The sequence below is a fragment of the Oncorhynchus kisutch genome, linkage group LG13 (assembly GCF_002021735.2).
Source record: "Oncorhynchus kisutch isolate 150728-3 linkage group LG13, Okis_V2, whole genome shotgun sequence".
In the NCBI taxonomy this organism is placed as follows: Eukaryota; Metazoa; Chordata; class Actinopteri; order Salmoniformes; family Salmonidae; genus Oncorhynchus; species Oncorhynchus kisutch.
Genome location: NC_034186.2, coordinates 70,393,036 through 70,404,717, shown reverse-complemented (window position 1 = coordinate 70,404,717; position 11,682 = coordinate 70,393,036).

The window sequence follows — 11,682 nt, the reverse complement described above, 5'->3', positions numbered from 1 at the left end:
CTTCCATCCATTTTCAATCTCTCTCTCCCCACTGCCCATGACAGAAGAATGACAACCACACAATAACTAACAATTTCACCTCACATTCTAGACAGAGGCACACACCAACAATCCTACAGTTCACACACTAACATACACTAAGGCACATCAACACACACTAACACACCAACAGTATCCCTCACTGGCCTAATATTCTATTTTTCTACAATACCTCCCTCCCTCTCTCTTTCCTTCCATCACTCTTTCCCTGTTTCCCACTCTTTCTATCTCCATCTGTCTCTCTGTCCATGTCTCTCTGTTGCTGTGTGTACTCTCCAGTGGAGTCATTGACCAGAGTGCAGCAGGATTCCATTCATCTTTAAATCATACTCTCAGGCCCACAGGTGTGTGTGTGTGTGTGTGTGTGTGTGTGTGTGTGTGTGTGTGCACGGTCCATGGTCCACCTGCGCGTGTATAGTCAGCAGGCCTATTTTACATCGTTACAACACTGTATATATACATAATATGACATTTGTAATGTCTTTATTCTTTTGGAACTTCTGTGAGTGTAATGTTTACTGTTCATTTTTATTGTTTATTTCACTTTTGTATATTATCTACCTCACTTGCTTTGCCAATGTTAACATATGTTTCCCATGCCAATAAAGCCCCTTGAATTGAATTGAGAGAGCGAGAGAGAGAGAGTTAGAGAGAGAGAGAAGCACTGGTCTTTCTTTAATGAAACATTCTCATTTCATTAAAACCTCACCACCCCCCTAAAATAAAACACCAAAATATATCCAGTTCTGCATACATGTACCATACTCACCTTTCCCTCTACCACACAATACATAACAACACCACACATCACAATAACCCAAAAACCTCACGAATCACAGTTTCTCTCATAACACAGAAAGGACACCCCTGCCCGACTCCCGGTTCAACCCGTGCCAACCAGCTGTTAGTGGCCAGGGCTCCATGTAGAACCCTCCACTGGAGGTCCCCTGACCTGTTTGGTACTGGGGGTTTGTAGAGCCCCCACCATCTAAAACCCACCATACTCCCCTCCCCACAATCCCCCTGCCACTGATGTGCCTTCACTCCTGTTAGGCTCCTAATGTTCCTCACCTTAATGCAGAGGTTGTAGAGGGATTTACCTCCCACCCCCTCAAACTCCCTCAGGCTCGGAGTGTTAAAATCTAACAAGTCCTCCAGACCCCTTGCCAGTCCCCAGTCTCTGCCGTCACCTGCAGTGGCGGAAACATTGGTGGCCCCTCCCCCTTTGGCCGCTCAAACACACCCCTTACCGGCTCAGACAGTGCCTCCTGGACCTCCTCCAGGAATCTCTCCAGACGCCTAAGAGACGTTATTCCTGTTTGTTGTGCCAGGACTTCCAGGGTTTTCCACCCCTCCTCTCCCAGCAGTCACTGGTCACCCAGCCTTTGTAAACCCGCTGCCATCAGTTGCCTCTGCAGGGTGGCCGACTGTACCGATCTCAAAGGAATGGCTGGGTTGTGGAAGATAGGCTCCTCCCACACCCACAGCCCAGGCTCCACACCCACTTCTTGTGTGGGCCTTAGCAGCTGCCGGGCCCTCAGCACTGCAGAGTAAAAATCTGAGAGACCTGCTGTACTCAGCCCCCCAGCTTCATGAGGAACAGCTGCAGGTCCAACCCTAATCCACCAGCTCTCCTCAGCAGTGTGCATGCTGGTTCCCTCCAGCCAACATCAGTATGGTACAGCAGTCTCTACACCGCCTTAAGTAGGAAAGCAGCCACCCTGCTCTCCAGTTCCACCAGGTCCTGTCCTCCTTCGTGGACGGTCATGTACAACAAAGCCACCCTCAGCCAGTGATGGCCCAATCAGAAAAGGTCCACCAGCTTGCGTTGCAGTTCTGTGAGCAGACCGGCGGGGAGGTTGAGGACAGCCAGTTTATCTCACAGGGAAGATGGCACCAGGTTGATGATTATCAACACCCTCCCTCTATATGACACTTGGGACGGGAGCCACCTACACCTGGCCAGTCTTGACACCACTGCCTGTGACAGCCTCTCCCAGTTCTTCCTGACCCACCTCTCCGAGCCGAGGTACATTTAAGTCCTTCACAACCTCACTGTAAATCCCCTGGAAGCAGAGGAGGTGCCCTATCCCCCTCCCCATGCCTCACAAAACAGATATTTGCTCTTGCCCTAGTTTACCTTAGCTGACGAAGCTCCCTCGTACACCTTCAGACTAGTCTCTAGTGCCTGCATATCCTAACCATCACAGAAACGTCATCTGCATACGCTGACACTGCTATGCCTGTCACTACTCCCATGCCTGTCCAGCACACTCCCTGCAGCCTCCTGTGTAGCAGGACCAAAAAAGGCTCAATGGCTAGTGTATATAACTGCCCCGATAGAGGGCATCCTTGTCTGATGCCCCGTCTCACCCAGACTGGCCTACTGAGCCCCCCTCCCAACTTGACCCCAGCATACAACATCTTCACAAAGGTCAAAAACCTTTCCCCAAACCCAAACACAGACATCACATTAAACAGATACTCATGGTCCACTCAATCAAAAGCCTTCTCTTGATCTAAAGAGACCAGTTCAAAGTTCACATTAGAACCTCTCGACAAGTCTAATATGTCCCTGATTTAAGAACAAGTTCTCCATGATTGAGCGTCCTGGTACACAATATGTTTGGTCCTTATGTACTATCGAGTCCAGGTGGGACTTCAGTCTGTTAGAGAGGACCTTGGCAAATATATTGTAGTCCGCACAAAGCAATGCCACAGGCCTCCAGTTCTTAAGTTCACACAAGTCCCCTTTTTTGGGCAGGAGAGTCAGAACCGCCCGACGGCAGCACATCGGCAACTCTCCTACCCGACACATTCACGCAACATGCAAAAGTAGTCCATTAACTCCCAGTGCACGACCGGGAGACATCTGGGTTAAGGCCTCTGCCAGTTCATGGGACAACAGAGGAATGTCCATTTCATCCATCTGTGCCAGAGAGAGCTTAGGGAGTCCTGTGAACAAGACCTGAGCACACGTAGGATCACACATTTCTGCCCTATACAACTCAGTATAAAACACCACAGTCCCTTCCTGCATCTCCCCCACACTCAGTCTCTTCCCCACTATACTCTCCTCATCCACTAGCACAACCTGACTAGACCCAGCCTCATCTACCCCACCATCTCTAGTCTGACTAGACCCAGCCTCAGCTACACCACCATCCATAACCTGACTAGGCCCAGGCTCAGCTACCCCACCATCTCTAGCCTGACTAGTCCCAGCCTCATCTACACCACCATCTCTAGTCTGACTAGACCCAGCCTCAGCTACACCACCATCCATAGCATAACTAGGCCCAGGCTCAGCTACTCCGGCCATCTCTGGCATGACTAGGCCCAGCCTCATCTACACCACCATCCCTGGCATGACTAGGCCCAGCCTCATCTACACCACCATCCCTGGCATGACTAGGCCCAGCCTCATCTACACCACCATCCCTGGCATGTCTAGGCCCAGCCTCATCTACACCACCATCCCTGGCATGACTAGGCCCAGCCTCTGCTGTCTGCGTCTCATTGGCCCCCTGCAAGTTGACCTCAATTTCCCCCACTGGCACTTGTACCCTCACCTTGTCAACGGCCTTTATGTGGGGGCACGCAAAGCTATTATGCCCCCACACTCAAAACACGGCTGTGCTGGCAAACCCTGCATGGAGCCCCACCCCATGCCTCACTTTAAAATGAACATTTAGCTGTTGCTCATTGTTATTCAGAAACATGAACACTTGCCTCTGGAACTAAACAACGTGCTTAACGGTATCTGCCTGAAAACCTGCCGACAGTACACAAAAACCGCTAGCAAACTTACCGAAACGACTCAGCTCTTTCCTGGTTTGATCATCCGTAATAAAAGGAGGAAAATTTGCAACTACCACCCTTGTCGAAGAGGGAGAGAGAGAGAGAGGGAGGGAGAGGGAGGGAGGGAGAGGGAGGGAGAGAGAGAGAGAGAGGGAGAGAGAGGGAGGGTGAGAGGGGGGGTTCTTGGTCCTATATGGGGGTGGGTGATGTGGGGGGTGTCATGTCTCTGGCGGTGGAAAGTTTGTCTCCCGTTGGTACACACACCCACTGACACATCACACACACACACACTGACACACACACACACACACACACACACACACACACACACACTGACACACACACACACACACACACACACTGACACACACACACACACACACGCATGTACACATACTGACACTGACACACACAGTAACTACTCATGCAGAGAGAAAAATGTGCATACAGACAAGAATATTACATGCAGACTTACAGTACACACACAGACTAATGAGAAAAGGAGCCTACAACACTAAACCCACACACAGACTGTCTCTGCTGTACACTCCCTCTCCCACTCATAAACACACTAATGAGTGATTCAGAGACACACATAAACACCTGTATATTTACCGCTGGGTTGCTAAGGCCGTGTGTGTATTGGATGAAATTGAAGCACTAGAGGTGTGTGTGTGTGTGTGTGTGTGTGTGTGTGTGTGTGTGTGTGTGTGTGTGTGTGCGTGTGTGCGCGTGCGTGTTTGTAGGCATGTGCGTGTGTGTTTGTATGTCCTGGCTGGCTGATTGCTTCACTAGGCCTCTCTGTAATGAAAAGAGGCTCAGTGTGGTACGATGTGCTCAGACATATTACATGAATAGACCAGCTCAGCCCTTAGGTCCCCCAGTTTCTCTCTCACAGGACCAAGACAGCAAAACAAACCATCAAACTCCAACCAGGTAATACTCATTAGGCTGCCCTGGGTGTACGTGTGTGTGTGTGTGTGTGTGTGTGTGTGTGTGTGTGTGTGTGGTGTGTGTGTGTGTGTGTGTGTAGCACATGACTTCGAGAATGGGAAAGAATCAATGATTGTACGAGAGAGAAAAGAGGAGGTTCTGCCTTTTCTTCTTTAATTTGTGTCTGGCTATTAGCATTCTGAACACGGCACTGGTAGAACGACAGAGGAAAAGAGGAGAGGGAGAATGGAAAGAATAGAGCAAAAAGAAGAGGAGGAGAAGACTGTATAGAGAAGAGGGGGAGAAGACTGTATAGAGAAGAGGGGGAGAAGACTGTATAGAGAAGAGGAGGAGAAGACTGTATAGAGAAGAGGGGGAGAAGACTGTATAGAGAAGAGGGGGAGAAGACTGTATAGAGAAGAGGAGGAGAAGACTGTATAGAGAAGAGGGGGAGAAGACTGTATAGAGAAGAGGGGGAGAAGACTGTATAGAGAAGAGGGGGAGAAGACTGTATAGAGAAGAGGGGGAGAAGACTGTATAGAGAAGAGGGGGAGAAGACTGTATAGAGAAGAGGAGGAGAAGACTGTATAGAGAAGAGGGGGAGAAGACTGTATAGAGAAGAGGGGGAGAAGACTGTATAGAGAAGAGGAGGAGAAGACTGTATAGAGAAGAGGGGGAGAAGACTGTATAGAGAAGAGGGGGAGAACATTCGAAAAGAGAGAGGTGTATAGGTTGGAGAGAGAGAGAAAGACAGGATGAGAGAAGACTAGGAGGAGAAGACTGTATAGAGAAGAGGGGGAGAACATTCGAAAAGAGAGAGGTGTATAGGTTGGAGAGAGAGAGAAAGACAGGATGAGAGAAGACTAGGAGGAGAAGTCAAACTACACATTTAACCCTCGCAGGCTTCTGGCAAGCTGTAAATCAGTCTCTGTACAGGTCACTGCACACACACATATATACACACATACACATATATACACACACTCACATATACACACACACTCACATATGCACACACACACTTACACCCTTTACTTATGCTGAAAGAGAGAGAACACATGGTGACATTTACTTCAACAGACATTGAGAGAGCCTGCCACCTCACTTAACAGACTAATATGATGACATAAAACCCCTGTCTGGCACCTCTCCTAACAGACTAATACGATGACATAAAACCCCTGTCTGGCACCTCTCTTATCAGACTAATATGATGACATAAAACCCCTGTCGAGCACCTCTCTTAACAGACTAATACGATGACATAAAACCCCTGTCTGGCACCTCTCTTAACAGACTAATACGATGACATAAAACCCCTGTCTGGCACCTCTCTTATCAGACTAATATGATGACATAAAACCCCTGTCGAGCACCTCTCTTAACAGACTAATACGATGACATAAAACCCCTGTCTGGCACCTCTCTTAACAGACTAATACGATGACATAAAACCCCTGTCTGGCACCTCTCTTATCAGACTAATATGATGACATAAAACCCCTGTCGAGCACCTCTCTTAACAGACTAATACGTTGACATAAAACCCCTGTCGAGCACCTCTCTTAACAGACTAATACGATGACATAAAACCCCTGTCGAGCACCTCTCTTATCAGACTAATACGATGACATAAAACCCTTGTCTGGCACCTCTCTTAACAGACTAATACGATGACATAAAACCCCTGTCTGCCACCTCTCTTAACAGACTAATACGATGACATAAAACCCCTGTCTGCCACCTCTCTTATCAGACTAATATGATGACATAAAACCCCTGTCTGGCACCTTTCTTAACAGACTAATACGATGACATAAAACCCCTGTCGAGCACCTCTCTTAACAGACTAATACGATGACATAAAACCCCTGTCTGGCAGCTCTCTTAACAGACTAATACGATGACATAAAACCCCTGTCTGGCACCTCTCTTAACAGACTAATACGATGACATAAAACCCCTGTCTGGCACCTCTCTTAACAGACTAATACGATGACATAAAACCCCTGTTGAGCAACAAGCCTTCCAAATGACCAGTGTCCACAGCCATGCTAGTGTGTGTGGATGGCACAGACAAGGGCATCAGTCTCTCAGGAGCAAATTGGTTCATTCATTCAAATGTAAGGCGCCTGTCTTCCACAACAGTAGCTGTGTTCTGCTGGGCTGGGAGGGTACAGAGAGATGGCTAGCATTGTCTATTCAGTTTAGCCTGTTTAGAGCAAAGCGGTGCTCTAACATGTTAATATGCTACAGAGCAGACGTGACCTCACTGACTAACCTCACAGCATCTCTCATCATGTTGTCCTTTCTCTTCTCCTACCCTCTCTCCCTTTTTCCTCTCTCCCTGAGTCACTACCCAACCATAGCACAGGTGTGTGTGTGTGTGTGTGTATGTGTATGTGTGTGTGTGTGTGTATATGATTTAGCTTGAGTCTGAATCAGTGTGAGAGACACAGATGGTTGCTGGCTGTATAAATGTATTTTTGCTGGGCTGGACTAAGCTCTGTGTCTGGCTGTAATGTTTGAGTGGGTGTGTTGAGCTGTATGGGCCCACTGTAGCTATCTCCGTCACTGTGTGTGCTTGACCCCAGTGGGAGAAAGGGTCATGGCTGGGACACAGTATACTTACAGACTATGTACCCCATGAGCTGTACTCTATGACCTCACTGTGTGTCTCTGTCTGTCTGTTGGATTGTGTTCACTCTACAAGTACTCTGAATATGCTTAACATGGACAGTATGTGGGTGTGTGTCTGTTTCTTTGACTGTGTTCACCCTACAAGTGCTGTAGAGTATGTGCTGTGTTGTATGTGGTCTTTGTGTGTGAGTGGTGTGTGTGTGTGTGCGTGTGCGTGTGTGGTGTCTGAGTGTGTGTGTTCGTTGTAAGTGCTGTAGAGTATGTGCTGTGTTGTATGTGTTCTTTGTGTGTGAGTGGTGTGTGTGTGTGTGTGTGTGTGTGCGTGTGTGGTGTCTGAGTGTGTGTGTTCGTTGGAAGTGCTGGGGGTTGTTGGTCGGTCATGCTGGTGGCAGTCAGCATTACTCAGGGATGATTGGAGCGGGGGAGGAGGAGGAGGAGGAGGAGGAGGAGAGGGTGACGGAAAGATAAAGGAGACGGAGGGATGGAAGGGAATATGGAGAGTGTAGGACATGTTTGAAAGGGGGAGAGGGTGCGCGGAGGAGTGTAACACACAAACAGGGTTATGTTGTTAAATGAAGATGAACGATAGAGCATGTCCCGTGTGTAAAGGATAGATAGAGGGGATAAGGAGAGGGAGAGTGCTTAACGCCTAGCCAGCCATGAGGACAGGAAATGAGGAACAACCTGCTAAATCTGAATTCCTCCTACAAAATGGTTGGGTGTTGCATCATCGAAGGGGCAGGATCCTCGTAAGGTAAAACATGAAATGGACAGCACTCCAAAGGATAAATTATTAACATATTTATAACAAATGATTCAGTGCTCTCCATTTCGTTTTTCCTGCATCATAAGGAAATCCCATAATATATCTCTCTCTCTGCCATCCAGGACACGATGACATCACCTCTCTGAAACAGGGAGAGAGAGCATTTGCGTCGCCGCGGCAACTGCTCTCCTCCAGCTGTTGCCAGGCGCCAGTCTCCATGGAGATGGATGAGGGTGGGGATTGAAGTGAGGGGGAAGAGGTGTGGACTGGAGAAGGATAGGGGGATTCTAACTACATAGCTATGTGTGTGACACGTGTGTGTTTTGCCGTGTGTGTAGAAGGTCATCAGATGATGTCATTATGTATAATGGTAATGTTAATAAAGATTAGAAAATGCCTAATTGAAGTAGAGGGGGAATTAGACTGCTCCTTATGATAATACACTGAGCTTTTGAACCACAGGAGATTGACCCGCTCGGTTCGTGTGTGTGGGAGAGAGAGAGGTGTGTGTGTGTGACTGTGTGTGTGTGTGTGTGTGTGTGTGAGGGAGAGGTGTGTGTGTGTGTGTGTGACAGTAATAGGTAGTGTGTGATCTCTGTCTGAGGTATCTAATGGTGTACCCCCACATCCAAGAAGGGCATAACCATACACACACACACACACACACACACACACACACACACACACACACCCCTCTCTCCCTATACTATAATCAGTCCTATATAGTAATACAGGCAGTCACCAGGCCCATCACCCATCTCCCCTACTCCCCAGCCCTTCAGCCCCCCATCCAGTCTCCAGCGCCCCCATCCAGTCTCCAGCCCCCCCATCTCCCCTACTCCCTAGCCCTTCAGCCCCCCCATCCAGTCTCCAGCCCCCCCATCCAGTCTCCAGCCCCCCCATCTCCCCTACTCCCCAGCCCTTCAGCCCCCCCATCCGGTCTCCAGCCCCCCCATCTCCCCTACTCCCCAGCCCTTCAGCCCCCCCATCCAGTCTCCAGCCCCCCCATCTCCCCTACTCCCCAGCCCTTCAGCCCCCCCATCCGGTCTCCAGCCCCCCATCTCCCCTACTCCCCAGCCCTTCAGCCCCCCCATCCAGTCTCCAGCCCCCCCATCTCCCCTACTCCCCAGCCCTTCAGCCCCCCCATCCATTCTCCAGCCCCCCCATCTCCCCTACTCCCCAGCCCTTCAGCCCCCCCATCCAGTCTCCAGCCCCCCCATCTCCCCTACTCCCCAGCCCTTCAGCCCCCCCATCCAGTCTCCAGCCCCCCCATCTCCCCTACTCCCTACTCCCTAGCCCTTCAGCCCCCCCATCCAGTCTCCAGCCCCCCATCCAGTCTCCAGCCCCCCCATCTCCCCTACTCCCCAGCCCTTCAGCCCCCCCATCCGGTCTCCAGCCCCCCCATCTCCCCTACTCCCCAGCCCTTCAGCCCCCCATCCAGTCTCCAGCCCCCCCATCTCCCCTACTCCCCAGCCCTTCAGCCCCCCCATCCGGTCTCCAGCCCCCCATCTCCCCTACTCCCCAGCCCTTCAGCCCCCCCATCCAGTCTCCAGCCCCCCCATCTCCCCTACTCCCCAGCCCTTCAGCCCCCCCATCCAGTCTCCAGCCCCCCCATCTCCCCTACTCCCCAGCCCTTCAGCCCCCCCATCCAGTCTCCAGCCCCCCCATCTCCCCTACTCCCCAGCCCTTCAGCCCCCCCATCCAGTCTCCAGCCCCCCCATCTCCCCTACTCCCCAGCCCTTCAGCCCCCCCATCCAGTCTCCAGCCCCCCCATCTCCCCTACTCCCCAGCCCTTCAGCCCCCCATCCAGTCTCCAGCCCCCCCATCTCCCCTACTCCCCAGCCCTTCAGCCCCCCCATCCAGTCTCCAGCCCCCCCATCTCCCCTACTCCCCAGCCCTTCAGCCCCCCATCCAGTCTCCAGCCCCCCCATCTCCCCTACTCCCCAGCCCTTCAGCCCCCCATCCAGTCTCCAGCCCCCCCATCTCCCCTACTCCCCAGCCTAAGGGACACCCAACCCCTCCACAATAATAAAGCTTATGTGCTGTGTGACTGAACTAGTCCCTCTACTATAGTCTGAAAGCCTGTTAGGGCTTCTATCCAAGCCCTGCTTCAATACTGTACTGCCAGCACACTAAACCTATAGTATATTAGCTTAGAGCAGAGTATCTTGGCCATATACCACAAACACCAAACCTGATCCATTCTGTAAGTGACATTCGCCTGTAAGGTCTCATAGTCATTTCACACTGTTTACTGTATATGGTGGTAGGTAGCCCCGCGGTAGAGCATTGGGCTAGTAAGCGAAGGTCAGTAGTTTGAATCCTTGAGCTGACGAGGTGAAAAATCTAGCGATGTACCCTTGAGCAAGGCACTTAACCCCGATTGCTCCAGGGTCATGGTTGATAATGGCTGACTCTGGCCGAGTCTCAGGTGGAAATGTGCAAAAAACACATTTCCAATAAACATATGTGTCTTAATACACACAAATATAAGCACCCACCTAACTATTATTACTACTATACTCTCAGTACTGTTATTGTAACCAAACCAGTTCTGCCAGGGTATTCTATGTTAGCCTGCAGCAGGTTACATTACAGCTGAATGCCACTCAGACAAGGCCTATTCAACTCCCTGTAGCTGCTGTAAGCTCTGCAGCTCTGATCATCACTGCTATGAATCACACAGTCAGTGAGTACACTATCAACTCCCTATCCAGACTCTATTTTCATCAAAGCCTTTGAGGTTTCTAGTTTTGCCTTACTCAACGCACATCAACCTGTAAGTGTCATTCAGCTGTCTCCACTCCTACATTCCTCTCCCCGGTGCTGTTCTCTTATTAAAACTGGGACGCTCCCATTCCTGAGGGTGTGTGTGTGGCTATTATTCAGTTTGAAAGTGGTATCAGTGCTCTAAACTGCAATAATTCTCCCCAAGAAACAGCACTCTGTGGAAAGATGGGGTGTGTGTGTGTGTGTGTGTGCGTGTGTGTGTGTGTGTGTGTGTGTGTGTGTGTGTGTGTGTGTGTGTGTGTGTGTGTGTGTGTGTGTGAGCAGTATGTATGTGTTTATGTGTAGGAGCAATGTGTGTGTGTAGGAGCAGTGTGTGTGTAGGAGCAGTGTGTGTGTAGAAGCAATGTGTGTGTTTGTAGAAGCAATGTGTGTGCGTGTAGAAGCAATGTGTGTGTGTAGAAGCGGTGGGGGTTTATGCTGGCAGCTAGTGGGCTGCATATTTGTGTGTGTGTAGGAGCAGTGTGTGTGTGTGTAGGAGCAGAGTGTGTGTGTGTGTGTGTAGGAGCAGTGTGTCTGTGTGTGTGTAGGAGCAGTGTGTGTGTGTGTAGGAGCGGTGTGTGTGTTTGTGTAGGAGCAGTGTGTGTGTGTGTAGGAGCGGTGTGTGTGTGTGTGAAGGAGCGGTGTGTGTGTGTGAAGGAGCGGTGTGTGTGTGTTTGTGTAGGAGCGGTGTGTGTGTGTGTGTGTGTGTGTGTAGGAGCAGTGTGTGTGTGTGT